Here is a 16,078-nt window from a genome sequence, read left to right on the forward strand (position 1 = left end):
TCAGTTTAGCCAGATCATTGATAGTTTCCAAGCTAGCAAATCTTGTATCATTGCGTACATTATCTATGTAGAGGCAAAGCTCTTTCTCAAGATAGTCTAGCTCGTTGTCACTAAAGTCATTAGGATAGAACTTAGCCAACTTCATGAGCTTCTCATCATCATAGTGACTAAACTGACAACTTGGGTTGAAAGCAGACATACAACAAAGCAACTCATTGTTTACCTCATTGAATCTGCGGTTTAGTTCTTCTACTAATAAATCCAAAACAGCGAAAAAACAGTCGACCCGGTAATGATGCTCATTATTAATGCCAGTCCTTTGCCTTGGCTTCTTTGGATTTACATACTCCTTTTCCATGTCCATAACAGAAATATCATTCTTGTTGCAGAAAGAACATACCTTGCTCAGGAGAGAACTCCATCCATGCTCAGATCTAAGCTTATCTAGCTCTCGCTTAGCTGATTCCACATCTGATATAGCATTAACAATGTCCATATCCTTTCTTTGAAAGGTTTTTGATAGCCCATTTGTTAAAGCTAATATAATCATCATCATATGTAGGAAGAATGCAGAATCAAATGACTGGAAATATTTTAAAATACCACTGGCTTGACGTTGCTTAGTAGCATCTGAACCCTCTTCCTCCACATATTCTAGTACTTTTATCACAGAGGGAAACATCTTAGACAAACTCAACAAAGTGGTATAATGAGAATTCCATCTAGTATCACCTGGTCTCTGAAGAGAAAGCTCCTGGTTTAATCCTGATCCGGTAGCAATCTCTCCCTTACCAATTGCTTTCCTTACTTCTTCTCGATGGTTCTCTCTAAGTTTATCCTTTCTCTTGCAAGATGATCCAACAACAGTCACCAACAATGACATCATATCAAAAAAATCTCCAACATCAAATATCTTTTTTGCAATGGCCACAACAACCAAGTTAAGTTTATGAGCAAAACAATGTACAAAATAAGCTGAACTGTTCTCCCTCATAATCTTGGCTTGCAAACCATTAAACTCACCTGCCATATTGCTCGCTCCATCATAACCTTGTCCTCTCACTTGTTGTAGACTCAAACCAAGTTTTGCAATTATAAAATCAATTTTAGACTTGAGATAAGCAGATCTTGTTTCCTCCACATGAAGAACACCAACAAACCTCTCATTTGACACTCCATGTGTATCAACATAACGTATAACCACTGCCATTTGCTCTTTGTCGGAAACATCACGACATTCATCAACTAATAAGCTGAACACGCCATTGTCAAGCTCCTTCAAAATACAATTTAATACTTCTTCTGCAAAGCACTCGATGATATCCTTTTGAATTGTTGAAGACAACAACTGATTATGAACTGGGGCATTTTTGAATGCCTTGGCTATAACATCATTGTGCATAATTGTATAGTCCATCAACTCCCGATAGTTTCCTTTATTTGTAGACTCTTTTGACTCATCATGGCCCCGAAACGGTTGTCCTTGATGCAACAAGTATCTGCATACATCAATTGCAGCATTTAACCGGATAAGATGCTCATTTTTCTCAAGTTCACTCTGTTTATGAAAGGCTACAGGGATTGATTGTTCTGTTTTCATTAGATCCTCACCATTCTTAAGTGCCTTATTATGAAAACTATCACGGTCACCTACATGAGTCGCAAATCTCTCTACCGCCTTCTTCCAATTGACAAAGCCATCTACCACAAATGCATCATGCCCAGGTTTGTTACCTTTAATGTTGTCTCTAAACAAATAGCAATACAAGCAATATGCCTTGTCCTCTTCCTCGCTGTACTCTAGCCAATTACGATGCAGATCATACCATTCAGGATTGAAATACCGCTTACTCTTACCAATCCACCTGGGTTTAAACTTGGCTGGACAAGGTTGATAAGCCCCCCATGTCAGGTACTTTCTCCTAGTCTCCTCATGCTGATTGATATTATAATCTGCAAGTCTCTTCCTTTTAGATGGATCCCGAGTAAGCTTGTCCAAATCAACTATTTCAGGCATACTACCAGTTGTGGATTTTGCAAAATATCTCTCCATTAGCTTTCCTGGCAATGTCAAACAGTTAAATGATACATAAATTGACGTACATCAAGTCAGTATAATACTATAGTTTATATATTTTATTCTACTCCCAGCAGAACTGAACCTAGGGTTTCAAGAGTGGTTAAACTTATTCATACGAAGTGGTTATATGAAGCTAGATTGAGTCAACCTAATTACTAACTTGTACCTTTTAAACATGGGAGCAGAATAGACTAATACTTTGAAAATTAGAAGGTTAAGATCAGAACTGAACCTAGGGCTGATGAGTGGCGCACGTCTTTTTCAGTTTTTCTCCTTAGGGACGGCAACCCGGGCCGGCCGGCCGGTCGGCGACTCGGCGTGTACGTGCAGAACTGCAGATCAAGGCAGGGGCGAACACACGTACAGGGGCGTGGGGGTACTAAACAATAGTAATTACTCCTACATAAAGGATGTCGGAGTACAGTCTCCTCAGGCCATAGGGGGTCACAAACACCCCTTGCACCGTTGGATAGATTCATCATGGTACCTTTGTGCTGCCTAGCAATATTACCGCCGTCCAATCTCGCTACCCTGTTTCTCACCTCTGCATCAGCTTAGGGGGTCCATGACCTGTGGACCATGTTGGCGTGGCATCTTTTGCGTCGCCTATGTGTACGTGTTTCCCGCACTCTCATTTGTTTTCTATTTTCCGGTGCTCCTTTCCTCTTTACCCAGCAGTTGAGCACCGCCTTATCGCCCCCTTTATGCCACCTGGTTATTGGATAGGCACATCACGGGGTCGGAATACTACTGATGATGGGTTGGCATATTCCCTTTCTATTTACCAGGCTATTGTACGTTGAAGGGGCTGATGGTGTCCTACATAGGGGGGTGCTAACCATGTCCGTTTCCAAACATGGGCCAGGGCAAGAACCCCCAAACAGTCATCCAGTGGGCCACATTCGTCAGGCCCCATAAAGTAACCAAGACGGAATCCTCATGTGATCTACTCTTGTGATGTTGCGACCTTTGTGACCCTGGTGTTTTGCCGATTTGGCTTAGCTAAATGTTTGGATTGGCGGTTTGCGCCACCGGTGACCTCCCCAAAAAAAGTTTGCTTGATATATCTAAACTAGTATTCCATTTATTTCTAAAAATAAGCCCTTTTAGAGATTCCACTACAGACCATATACGAAGCAAAATAACTAAATCTACACTCTGAAATATATTTATATACATCTGTATGTAGTCTATGTTGAAATATCATAAAGGGCTTATATTTAAAAATGGAGGGAGTATATGTCTCAAGAAAATATCCTGTGCTCCAGTTGATTGTGTGCTCCGGCTGCTCCCTGTGAACCACAACCGTTAGATACATAATTTAGGCACAGCATGCAACCCGAGCGCTCGCCCTTAGAAATTTGCAAATAACACCCTGCATGCATACAAAATTAGTAGTATTTCCCCGTCACCTACATCCTACCTCCAAGCCGGCTGTTCCCAAATTAGAACAGAAGCAACGCGAACAGAGTAGGGCTTCGAGCCTTCGGCGGCGGACCTGTGACGCCGGGCGAATGTGGTCGCCGCGGTGCTGACGTACTGGGCTCCGACGTCCGGCGGGCAACTCGCCTCATCCCTGCCCGGCCATTCTCCACATCGCCCCCCTTCCCCACCCGATCTGGCGCCTACCTGCGCCATCCGTCGACCCCAGAGAATAGAACTCCGGTGTTCAGGTATGTTGTTAGATGTTAGAACCTTGTGTTATTTTGTGCGTTTGATTGTAAGTCGTCCCCTTTGTGCTGATTTTGTAGCTAATTCTATCTTGGAAAAATGTGGCGATATCTCTCTGTATTATGTCAGGCGCAGGATATTAATCACTGGTTTTTTAATAAATTACTCGGACTAGATATTCCAATAATTACGTATGGTACAACTTCAGCAACTCATTGCCTACTACTGTACATGAGTAAAGACTAATTTCATCTGCATGTTCAAATACTTGTATGACCGGAGGAGTAAACTGTGGAGGGGGGCACCGCACACAGCTAAGAGAATAACTGTTGTGTTATGGGGTGCCCCCCTGCCCCCGTATATAAAGGAGGGGAGGAGGAGGCCGGCCACCAAGGGGGCGCGCCATGGGGGGAGTACTACTAGGACTCCACTCCTAGTAGGATTCACCCCCCCCTTTTCCTTTCTCATCGGAGGGGGAAAGGGAAGGAGAGGGAGAGGGAGAGGGAAGGGGGGCCGCGCCCCTCCTCCTTGTCCTATTCGGACTCCCTTGGAGGGGGGCGCGCGCAACCCCTTGCGGGCTCCCCTCTCTCTCCACTAAGGCCCATGTAGGCCCAATACTTCCCCGGGGGGTTCCGGTAACCCCTCGGTACTCCGGAAAAATACCCGAACCACTAGAAACCATTTCGGTGTCCGAATACCACCTTCCAATATATCAATATTTACCTCTCGACCATTTCAAGACTCCTCGTCATGTCCGTGGTCTCATCCGGGACTCTGTACAATCTTCAGTCACCAAAAACACATAACTCATAATACAAATCGTCATCGAACGTTAAGCGTGCGGACCCCTCATACCTAGTTCAATCTCATTACCGGCAAGTCTCATACATGATGCTCATATTGGTTCCTACATATTCTAGTAGTACTTGATATGACCGAGACACATCTCCGGCCAATAACCAATAGCGGAACCTAGATGCTCATATTGGTTCCTACATATTCTACGAAGATCTTTATCGGTCAAACCGCAATGACAACATACGTTATTCCCTTTGTCATCGGTATGTTACTTGCCCGAGATTCGATTGTCGGTATCCTCATACCTAGTTCAATCTCATTACCGGCAAGTCTCTTTACTCGTTCCGAAATGCATCATCCCGTAACTAACTCATTAGTCATATTGCTTGCAAGGTTTATAGTGATGTGCATTACCGAGAGGGCCCGGAGATACCTCTCCGATACTCGGAGTGACAAATCCTAATCTCGATCTATGCCAACCCAACAAACACCTTCGGAGACACCTGTAGAGCATCTTTATAATCACCCAGTTACGTTGTGACGTTTGATAGCACACAAGTTGTTCCTCCGGTATTCGGGAGTTGCATAATCTCATAGTCAGAGGAATATGTATAAGTCATGAAGAAAGCAATAGCAATAAAACTTTAGGATCATTATGCTAAGCTAACGGATGGGTCTTGTCCATCACATCATTCTCTAATGATGTGATCCCGTTCATCAAATGACAACACATGTCTATGGTCAGGAAACTTAACCATCTTTGATTAACGAGCTAGTCAAGTTGAGGCATACTAGGGACACTTAGTTTTGTCTATGTATTCACACATGTACTAAGTTTCCGGTTAATACAATTCTAGCATGAATAATAAACATTTATCATGACATAAGGAAATATAAATAACAACTTTATTATTGCATCTAGGGCATATTTCCTTCAACATCAAGATCTGAGAGTGAGAATGCATTTTTTCGACACTTTGCTAACTGAAAACTTGCCTTGATTGAGTTTTTGGTAAGATTTGAAACTGCTTTGGAAGAGCAACGGCAAAACGAGCTGCAGGAGGATAATTGTACACTTCACACCTTGCCAATACTCTAGACTTGTTGGGGAATTGAGGCTCATGCTCGAGAAGTGTATACCCACAACATTTTTGTTGCTTTCCAACATGAGGTGGTGGCTGCTAGGGACCGTCGTCACGTAAAAACTATTGAGCAGGCTGGTGATGTCCGAACCATAAGCATTGGCGACCTTAGTGGCAGGATAAGAGTAGTCCTCTACAACACTAATACGAAGGATGCACAATGTACTTGTCGAATATTTGAATCATTGGGCATCATTTGCTCTCACGTCATAGTTGTCTTAAAGAATGACGGGTGTAATGAAATTCCTAGCCAATATGTGCTGCATAGATGGACTAAAATGGCTGCACGACAACTTTGCTATGATGCCAATGGATATGAGTTGGAGGGGTCATCTACAATTATCTACCTTCGTGCTTATATTATGCAAAACTAGAAGTGCTCTGCTTGAATGTGACACTGTGTAGGCATTATGCCTCTGAAGTCCTACATTTGTTCTGAGATGATTCACATATTTCAGATTTGGAAGAGAAATGTTGAATGACGTGTTACCTTCTAATTTGACAAAGGTGGTTAATATAGCTGATGCTGCTGTCTTTTTCATTTCTGCTGCTGATTTTATCAGTTCAAATCTTGGTTCATGGACTGACTAATTATTTATATCCTTTGCATTACCTTCAGCTTCTTAAATCAACTTGTTGAATACTTTGTATATCATGTCGCAAAATCCATGATACTATCTGTGCCATAGAGCTGCTGTCATGTGTATATATGTGTGTGTTCGATCAGTTTAACATGAAACGACCAGCTAACGAGGTACATGATATGCTTGTTCTTTCTGTTCCAAACCTGGGGCACCACATATTTTGAAGCTAGATTATGGGACTGTTACAGTTATTCTGTACCTATATAGGGGGTTTCTGCAAATTTCACAGGATGGGGGCTTCCACACTCTATCCTGTACCTACATGTTCCATCCAACGGTTGTCATATGGTTGGAGCAGCCGGAGCACCGCATGCTTTGGAGCACAGGATACGTTCTCCATCATGTTGTTTGTTTCCCTGCAGGCAGAGCAGAGCCCCGCCCGCGCCGGCCAAGCCCCCCACCGCTTCCACGCTCTTTGTTGCGAGCTACCTTTTCTATACATGCGAAATACTCCCTCTGTTCCTGAATGGAAGTCTTTTTAAAGATTTCAAATTGACTACAACATACGGATGTATGTAGACATATTTTAAAGCATAGATTCACTCATTTTGCTCCGTATATAGTCTTTTGTTGGAATCTTTAAAAAGACTTACATTTGGGAATAGAGGGAGTATAATATACATTATATGCACAATCAGGAAAAAAACTATAAAAATTTGATATGCATTGTATTCGTATGTTTAATCATAAAAAATAAATCAAATGCCGGTGGCAATACACAGGCGTTCTACTAGTACGATAGAACATCACACTCCTCCTCCTTACTTCTACACTAGGCCATCACGGGAAATCAGTCTTTGTACGCACAAGGTACCCGTAGAAGTCGTCGTCTTCCGAGTCGATGTCCATCTCCCCTCCGTACGAGGGACCTGGATCATGGTCATTGCAGGTAGACGGATTCACCTCCTTCTCGCTGTCATCCCAATCTTCCCTCTGAAGCTAGTCGAACAATTCATCGACCTCGGCGTTGATCTTGCGAGCATGCTCCTTGTCCCCTTCTTTCCAAGCTCCTTGTGCTTCAAAGCGTATAATGAAAGCTCCTTCTCCAAGAGGTCCGTATTGGTAAAGGTTTCACCATCAACGATCGCCGTCTTAGTAATAGGAAGAGGAGAATTCCTATGACTGGGACGGCAAGTGTTGATGGTGAAAAGTGCTTATACAAAGAGTGTTTGTCTTTCAAATAATATTTATGTACTTCTAAAAGATGCATATAATTTTTAAACTATTAATGTCTTTTGTAAACAAATATTCATGTAATTTAAAAATTGTTCATATATATTTAAAAGAATGATCACGTGATTATCTAAAAAATAGTTATATGGAAAATAGGAAAAACAACAAAAATAAGAAAATAGAATAAAAAGAAATTGAAAATGAGGAGAAAATGAAAGAAATAAAACGAGAAAGAAACCACGAAGCACAAACAAATTGGTAGAAATAACAAAAACAAAAAAGAGAAAGAACAAACGAAACTAGTTGCAACAAATTCTTGTTGGGGCTGGCCCATGCGCGGGAGGGCTTTGCCCTACCGGCAATTCGACGAGCAGATGAGCAGACCACCCAAGAACAATGCTCGTGTTCCTCATTATCGCACGTGCTTGGAAGAAAAATTGTTATAGGGAAAAAAGTAGAAATAAAAGTAACTGACAATGAGGAGAAAATGGAAGAAATAAAAAAACCAAAAAGAAAACACGGAAGCACAAACAAATTGGAAGAAATAAAAAAAAATAACAGAAGGAGCAAACGAAAACTAGCTGCAACAAGCTGACAAATTCTTGATTGGGCTGGCCCATGCGCGGGAGCGCTTTGCCCTACCTGCAATTCGATGAGCAGATAGGCAGACCCAAGAACAATGCTCGTGTTCCTCGTTATCGTACGTGCTTGGAAGAAAAATCGGCTGCACCAAATGCAAAAACAAGCTGCCGCTATCTGCCCCAGTTTTCTCTCTTTTTTCCTTTCTATTCATCAAACTAAAAATATTATTGAAAATAAATCGGCTATTAGATTTTTAGCAGATTTAAAAACTATATAATCCAAAATATTCATAAATGTTCATTAATTTTTCAAATAGTTTAAAATACTTTGAAAATGAGGAAATTTGAAAAAAGTATTCGTAGTTATTTAAAATATTAATTAGTTTTTAGGAAATCACGAAAATTACGAAACTTTACAAATATATAATTTATAAATAAAGTAAAAGGTAGTATTGAATTTAAAAAAATGAATAGAAGTTGAGACCCAGGTGGCTTTGTTTTTCGTTCTGAAGGAACAGATGAGTTCTCTCTGTCTCACTTTTTTCTTCTTCTTTGAAGAAACAGGGTAGGACTTCCGTTCCCATCCCACAGCGGACGGAAACAGGGCGGATGGGATGGCTGTGAATAGTGCGGCTAGAGGTATCCAGCTATGGAGGATCCATCCATTTTCGCAATGGAAAGCACAGTGTTGGTGTGCTGGAAATCAAGTGGGCAGTGGTGTTCGTGAGGTTCCAACAGTGTGTGCTTGACTTGAGTGTATAAGGTCCGTAGAGATCAGTGGAGTGTTGCTAGTTTGATGACACAAGGAACTGAATTTGGTTTGGTTTCGGCATATTTGACCCATGCTCTTGAGAGAAGCTTAGATTCAATCAAAACATTGTTGAGTTTTGAAGTTTGAAAAGTCGGTCCGCCACGAAATTTCGAAAATTCGGCCGTCACTGAATACATGAGTTCCTTTTCAATTTGGACAGAGTGCACGCTCACATGCTCACCTAGTTCTGAGATTCAGTGTTCTTCATTTCAACCACATGGAGTTTACTGATCCTAGAGGGGACAGAGATAGCACTTTCAGTACTTAACATCCAGAAATGTTCTTCTTCATTTGGGCAGTCCTTGACCTTTGACGTACAAGATCCTAACAAGGGAATGCATATTATGGACTATAATGGTTTTCGACATTAAGGCACACACCCTCATTTCATTCCATGAAATGTACTCCCTCCGTTCCTAAATATAAGTCTTTTTAGACATTTCAAATGGAATACAACATACGGTTGTATGTAGACATATTTTAGAGTGTAGATTCATTCATTTTGCTCCGTATGTAGTCACTTGGTGCAATCTCTAGAAAGACTTATATTTAGGAACGGAGGGAGTACTGTATAACAAAAGGTTTAACATGCAGACTTCAGGTGGCCAATCCAACGATAACCAGGAAAAACTCCTCTTACAGTAGCATTTTACCAACAGAGACAGAGCCAAAATAACTGAGAACAAAAGGACTAGCAAAACAAAGCAGAGGAGATGTACTAGTACCATCTAGCCATCAAAACACCCAGCATCATGAGCATTTTGTTGTAGACAAAGGAAAGGAAACAGCTAACTCACCTGATATGCTTGATTTTTGGCAGCAGGGTCTTTGACAGTGGAAACTAAGACCGATTGCTTTGCTTCTTCTTTCTTTAGGTGGAAAGGGACCGACCAAATAACATAGAAAGGTAGTAAGAAATTTGCAGTTAGTAATGTAGAGTAGGTAAATTACCATTTTGGGGATCACATTAAAAGCGGTATCTCTAAATACAACTGATGTGGGTGCTACAAACTTCAGTTAATGTGCAGATAATCTATCTATTTACTGTTGACTTACATTTCGAGGAGCGTGTCGACGTCACCATCCACTATCACCCGTATGAGCTGAAATCCTTCATTCTCCTCCTGAAGCACTTGATCCCCCAGTGTATGCCGTAAGAGTTTTTGAAGACCAGATATGGGCGTCCCATCTTCTTGCCATGGCCGACGAGCAGTACAATGTGTGTGTCCAGCAGCGGATCACGGTGTTTAGGAGGAGGGTTTAGCTCGTAGATGCAACTTTTAAGGTCGTCGAAATCATCTCTAACAGGGAAACTTCCCAGGAGCGGGATGCCAGAATCAAACATGGAAAAGACCTGATTCTCATGCATACCGGCTCGCCGGCGCCCTCCACTTGGAGAGACTGCCAGGAATCACGGGGTATTCCTACCCATCGAGCTTCCCCTAGAGGGCCCGAAGAGTAGATCGGCCGACCCCCACCACAGCCGCCGGCTGCTACAGTTCCCATTCCGACCCCGACCGAAATTAACAATGCGACCAGCTAGCTTGGCTCCAAATCGGCGAAAATCACAGCACACAAGATTCGAGATCGATGACCTGGAGGGCGAGCATATATAGCTAGCTTACAGTTGCTCTTGAGCGCCACGGAAAGCGGCTGGAGTGCGGGCTTGTATTTCCGGCCGGAAGGGACGGCGACGGCGGAGAATGGCGACTTCCCTCGGCGCCTCCGGCAGCTAGCTAGCGGCGAGTGAGCTACAACCCTAGACACTCGCCTGGTGCATCAGTCAGTGCATGTTAGCGTATCGAGTACGTGAAGGGGGAAGGAGGAAGAGGAGTGCCATGGAGCTCTCGCCTGCAGCAAGCAGCAGGCAGCTTCCGCCTGGGCCGGTCCACCACATCCTTTTTTTTCAGTTTAACTAGGGAGTGCTATTTGTCCCGGATTTTGTCGATTTTCTCAGTCAGTGCACCTTCTGCCTTCTTAACGTTTTTCCGCATCTAGTTCATTTTCCATTTTCATATATTCTTCCTTTCCAACTTTCCTTCTTCTTTTTCCAGTTTTTCCATATTTTTGATGTTCAATGTTTTCGTTTCTTTTACCATTTATCATTTTATTTCTGGTTTTCAATTTTATTTTCCTTTTTCTTTATCTATTCCTGTTGTCCTTTTTCTTTTTCTTTTTCTTATTCCTCTTTTCGCTTTTTGCTTTTCCTATTTCGTATTTTGTAGCTTCTTTTCCTTCCCTTTCCTTTCAGTTCTTATTACGTTATTTCTCACGGCGTATTAAAAGAATTTCATCATGCGTTTGTCAAAAGCTTACAATATATTCGAGAAGGGTTCACTGCGTGTAAGAAAATGCCCAAAACATATTTGTAAAAAACATGTTCTCAATGTACTTATTAATTTTCATTGTTTATTGAAACAAATTTATCATGCATGTACGAAAAATATTATCGTTTCTGAAAAATGTTCAACACGTGTATATTTTTATCGTGCATTAAAATAGGTTCATCATGTATTAAATAAATGTTTATTGTCTTTTACGAACTGTTCATCGCATATTTAAAAATCGATCATCATGTTTTAGAAAAAAAACTAGTATATTAAAAATCGGCCATCTTGTGTTTTATGTATTTTTTTAATAATGTATCTTTAACATGAACAAGTAGTATTAAAACATCGTCATTGAGTACTGAAAAAATATCTTCTTAAAAATATTTATCGTATAATTTTAAATATGGTCGCTATGTATTAAAAATGTGCACCATGTATTAATAAAATATTCACCGCGTATTTAGAAAATTATGCATTTATTTGTAAAAATAGCATTGCATATTTTCAAAAAGTATTCATCTTGTATTTGAAAAAGTGTTCAATATGTAGTATGAAATGCTCATCATGTACTTTTAAAATGTTTTTCGTGTATGAAAAACATCTCATCATATATTTTAAAAGTGTTTGTCGTGCGATATAAAACAATGCTGGCTGTGTATGTGTACACTTGCTTTGAGTGAAAGTTATGGAAATACATATTTGGAGAAAAGTGAACCGAAAATCTTGGAAAGAAATAAGGGGAAAAAATATTTCCTAATAATGTATAAAATTGAATGCAAAGTTTTGAAAAGAAAAGACGGAAGAGAAAAAAAGGAATAAAATGTACTTTTTATTAAGAATCCCTCACACTTTATTAACTCAAAATATTGCCAGGGATACAAATAATGTTTGGTTTCTCTGCTAACCAAATGTGTCCACAAAAGGCAAAGAAACAACAGCTCTAGCTAAAGAATGTGCTTCAAGGTTCAGCTCTCTTTTCTCGTGCAGAAACTCAAACATAGTGAAATCTTTCATGCTCTTCCTTATCTCATCAATGATCGCTTAGATGAGACCCTGTAGTCTTCCTTGAGGTGGTTCACCGTAGCAGTCCGTGGCCACCACAAAAAATATTGGTGCAAGCGAGGTCCTTTTGGCAGGGAGAGTACCTCCCTCGCCGGTCGCCGCCATGGCTTCTGAAATTTCAGGCAATACCAGTTCTGCAACCGAGACAACCGACACACCAAAAAAATTACCCGCGTCGTCTCGGCAGACAGCAGCAAACACACCTCGATCTCCATGCCTCCCAACAGCGCCGCCAATATAAAATTTAACTGAACCCATGGAAGGAGCTCTCCACCTAGCTTGCCGACGTTCTTGTTGTGTCGGAGGTCGAGTAGCTGACCAGAGATGAACTAGCTCGGCCTCATTAATATCATTCAGATATCCCTGTATAAAAGAGGAAGTTGTAAGAGGGGACTAATATTGCTCTTCATGGATTACTTTCCTCCTTCCCACCAAATTGACCAGAGTGTCACAAGCAGCCTAACAAACTCAAACTCCGGAATGAACCGAGAATTGTGCTTGTTCTGTTCTTGAGAGAGCTCTAGGGTTAGGAGAGAAGTGATGCCATTTGATTTATAAATCCACACAAATCTGAGTGCTAAAATTGAGGATTTGGGGCCTCGCCTCCTTGTTGGCATCCACCTTGCACTCGATTCTTCTCTACAGTGCAAGGGGTTTTCACGTAAATCCTTGTGTCCCCCTTTGATTTGGTGTTTATCTTGTCATATTGGTCGCTGCTCAAGTGCTTGCTTATTATTGGTGCGTATTGCTCAAGTTCGATATGGTTTGGTTGTGTTGACATTGAAGGCATGGCATACTTGAGTTCTTTGGTATATACTCCCTCCGTTCCTAAATATAAGTATTTTAGAGATTCATTATAGACTACATGCGAAGCAAAATGAGTGAATGTACACTCTAAACTACGTCTATATACATTCGTATGTAGTTTATATCTAGAAAGACTTATATTTACCCGCAAAAAAATATAGAAAGACTTACTTTATATTTAGGAACGGAAGGAGTAGATGATTATGTTGATGTATTGATGTTCTAGTGAACTGCTCATGCAAAAAGAAGAAAAAACAGAGGGCCGCGGACCGCGGTGCATAGCAGAGCAGAAACTATCAATCTCAACATCGCGGCTCGCCGGCGCCCTCCACATGGAGATCTGCCAGGCACGGTCGCGGTGTCCTCCCCTTAAGGGCCGGAGGATTAAACCAGCCGCTCAGGTCCGCCGCCACCTCAGCCGCCGACTGCCACAGTACCAAATGGTCCGGGTTCCATTCCGCCCCCGACGAAAATTAACAATGCAACCAGCTCTTGGCTCCAAATCGGCGCAAATCACAGCACGCGCGATTCGGATAGACACACGAAACATTCGAGATCAACGATCTAGAGGGTAGCTTACAGGTGCTCTTGAGCGGGACAAAAAGCGGCTGGAGCAAGGGCGGAAGAAGCTGCGGAGTGCGGGCTTGTATTTCCGGCCGGCAGGGACGGCGACGGCGGAGAATGGCGACTTCCCTCGGCACCTCCGGCAGCTAGCTAGCGGCGAATGAGCTACAACCCTAGGCACTCGCCTGGTGCATCAGTCAGTGCATGTTAGCGTATCAAGTACGTGAAGGGGGAAGAGGAGGGCAAAACCTATGTACGTAGCGCTGCAGGCGCCAGTTTCTTTGGTTTTTTGCAAACCGGCGCCTGCAGCGCCCCGCGGTGGGCCGGCCCATATAGTGTTTTTCCCCTGTTCGGAAACACCTAGAAAAAGGACGGAGAGAAAGGAGTCGAACTCGGGATCCTGCGCTCCTATGTAAAAGCTGGAACCACCACGAACTGGTATTGCAGCCTAACAAAACCAAATCTCATCAAATTCCAACCAAATCCCATCTACCTCTAGTATGCCTACATGGGGACTACTCACACATGGTGGTGAGCATCATGAAGTTGTTGATGAAGATGAGTTGATGATGACGATGACGGTGATTCCCTTTCTCCGGGGTCACGAATAAGCTCCAGATTAGGGCTCCCGACGAAGAACAAGATGTGGTGGCGGCTCTATACCATAAAACGTGATGACGTTTTTCCTCTGATTTTTTCTCCAAAGATATGAATATATAGCACTGGAATTAGGTCAAAACGAGGTCCAGGGGGCCCACAAGCTCAGGTGGCACGACCTGGGCGGGTGCCCATCCCCCCTGCCATTGTGGCGTCCAGGTGGGCCCCATCCGGTAACTCTTTATGCCAGTATTTTTATTTATTCTAAAATAATTCTCTATGAGAACTTTCTATTTTTGCACAAGAAACATTGCGGTAGTTATGCTGAAAACAACCTTAGTCTAAATTAGTTTCATCCTAATCATGCAAAATAGAGGGCAAAACAAGAGAATTTTTTTTTTTGAAAAAGTAGATGCGATGGAGACCTATCACGATCAAGTCTGTAACTTTGACAGGAGTCTCAAAATCATCCCCCACATCTATAGCGCGGGCACAAGTTTCCGACCCATGATTATGAAGACAATCCTTTTCTTTCACGAGCATGAGAGTTTCTTTAGCTGACAGTTGAAGAACTGGACCCTCCTCGTCCACAAGTTCGCACATGAATATCATGTCCCCATCATCTTCTTGCTGGGCCATGAGCGCATTCTCCTTTGGGAGATTTTTGCACTATGACTTGAAGTGTCTAAACAGATTACAATTGTGCACTTGTTGAACTTATTCTTTGGCTTCTCCGACTGTTGGTCGAACTGCTTCCGGCAGTACTTGCCACTGCTACTGGACGCCTTATTGTTGTTCTCCTTAGAGTCCATGCTCTGCCACTGAGCACGCGTAAGAATCAAGTACTCATCCTGTTTCGTGTTGCTATAACTCAATTTCATCTGCTCATCATGTGCTGCTCGATCGCCGACACAGTTGGCATGTAGCGCGGTAGAGTGGCATGTAGGAAACGCCGTACCACGGAGATGCCATCCAACTTCTCTCCGAGATCGTGAATCCGTTTACCATCGTGGCAAACCACGAGGCATCCATCGTCTCATCTTCTCCCATCCTCAGATTCTCGTAACTTTTAAACAAAGTTTGCAAGTCCGCCTTGTGCACAGGTGAGTGCCATAGAAACAATGTCTTGAGCGCGTCCCATGCCTCCTTCGCTTATTTCTTTGAGATTAGATGCTGTTACACGTCTATCGGCATCACCGACCAGATGGCCATGATTGTCTGACGATCCTTCAGATACATGGCACCACCCTTCAGGTTCACGTTGCCACTGGGGTTGACGGCTTCCCAGAGCTCACTGGCCTCGAGCACCCACTCCATCATGGTTGCCCACAGCATGAAGTTCCCACGGTCAAATCGTGGATATATACTCCGCCAGTTGCTTGTTCTTCTCGTCGTCCGACATGAACTCCCATTACTAGAAAATCAACCTTGCCCTAGATATCAATTGTTGGCCCAGTCCGTGTCACCGAGTACTTTCCGACTATGAACAGCGAGCGACAAAGCAACGCTAACCGATCCCAACGAAGTTCCTTTACGTCGAGATGCAATGCAGTGCATTTTTGTTGTTGCAAATACTGCAGTGCACGCACACGAGACTGGGGTATTGGCACAGGAACCTATCGTGCTAGCCAACACAAGCTAACCTAGTTGATGTCTAACTCGTAATCCTACACGGACACAGATATGCACACGTAGCACACGGATAAGCATACATAAACCTGATCAGATCGGACCTTGGTTTACTTTCAACAAGGACCGCCACGAAAAACAAGGACCTTGGTTTACTCAAAAAAAAGAAGCTAATTTCGAAGCCCTAAC

This window comes from Triticum aestivum, chromosome 3D (genome assembly GCF_018294505.1).
Source record: "Triticum aestivum cultivar Chinese Spring chromosome 3D, IWGSC CS RefSeq v2.1, whole genome shotgun sequence".
In the NCBI taxonomy this organism is placed as follows: domain Eukaryota; kingdom Viridiplantae; phylum Streptophyta; class Magnoliopsida; order Poales; family Poaceae; genus Triticum; species Triticum aestivum.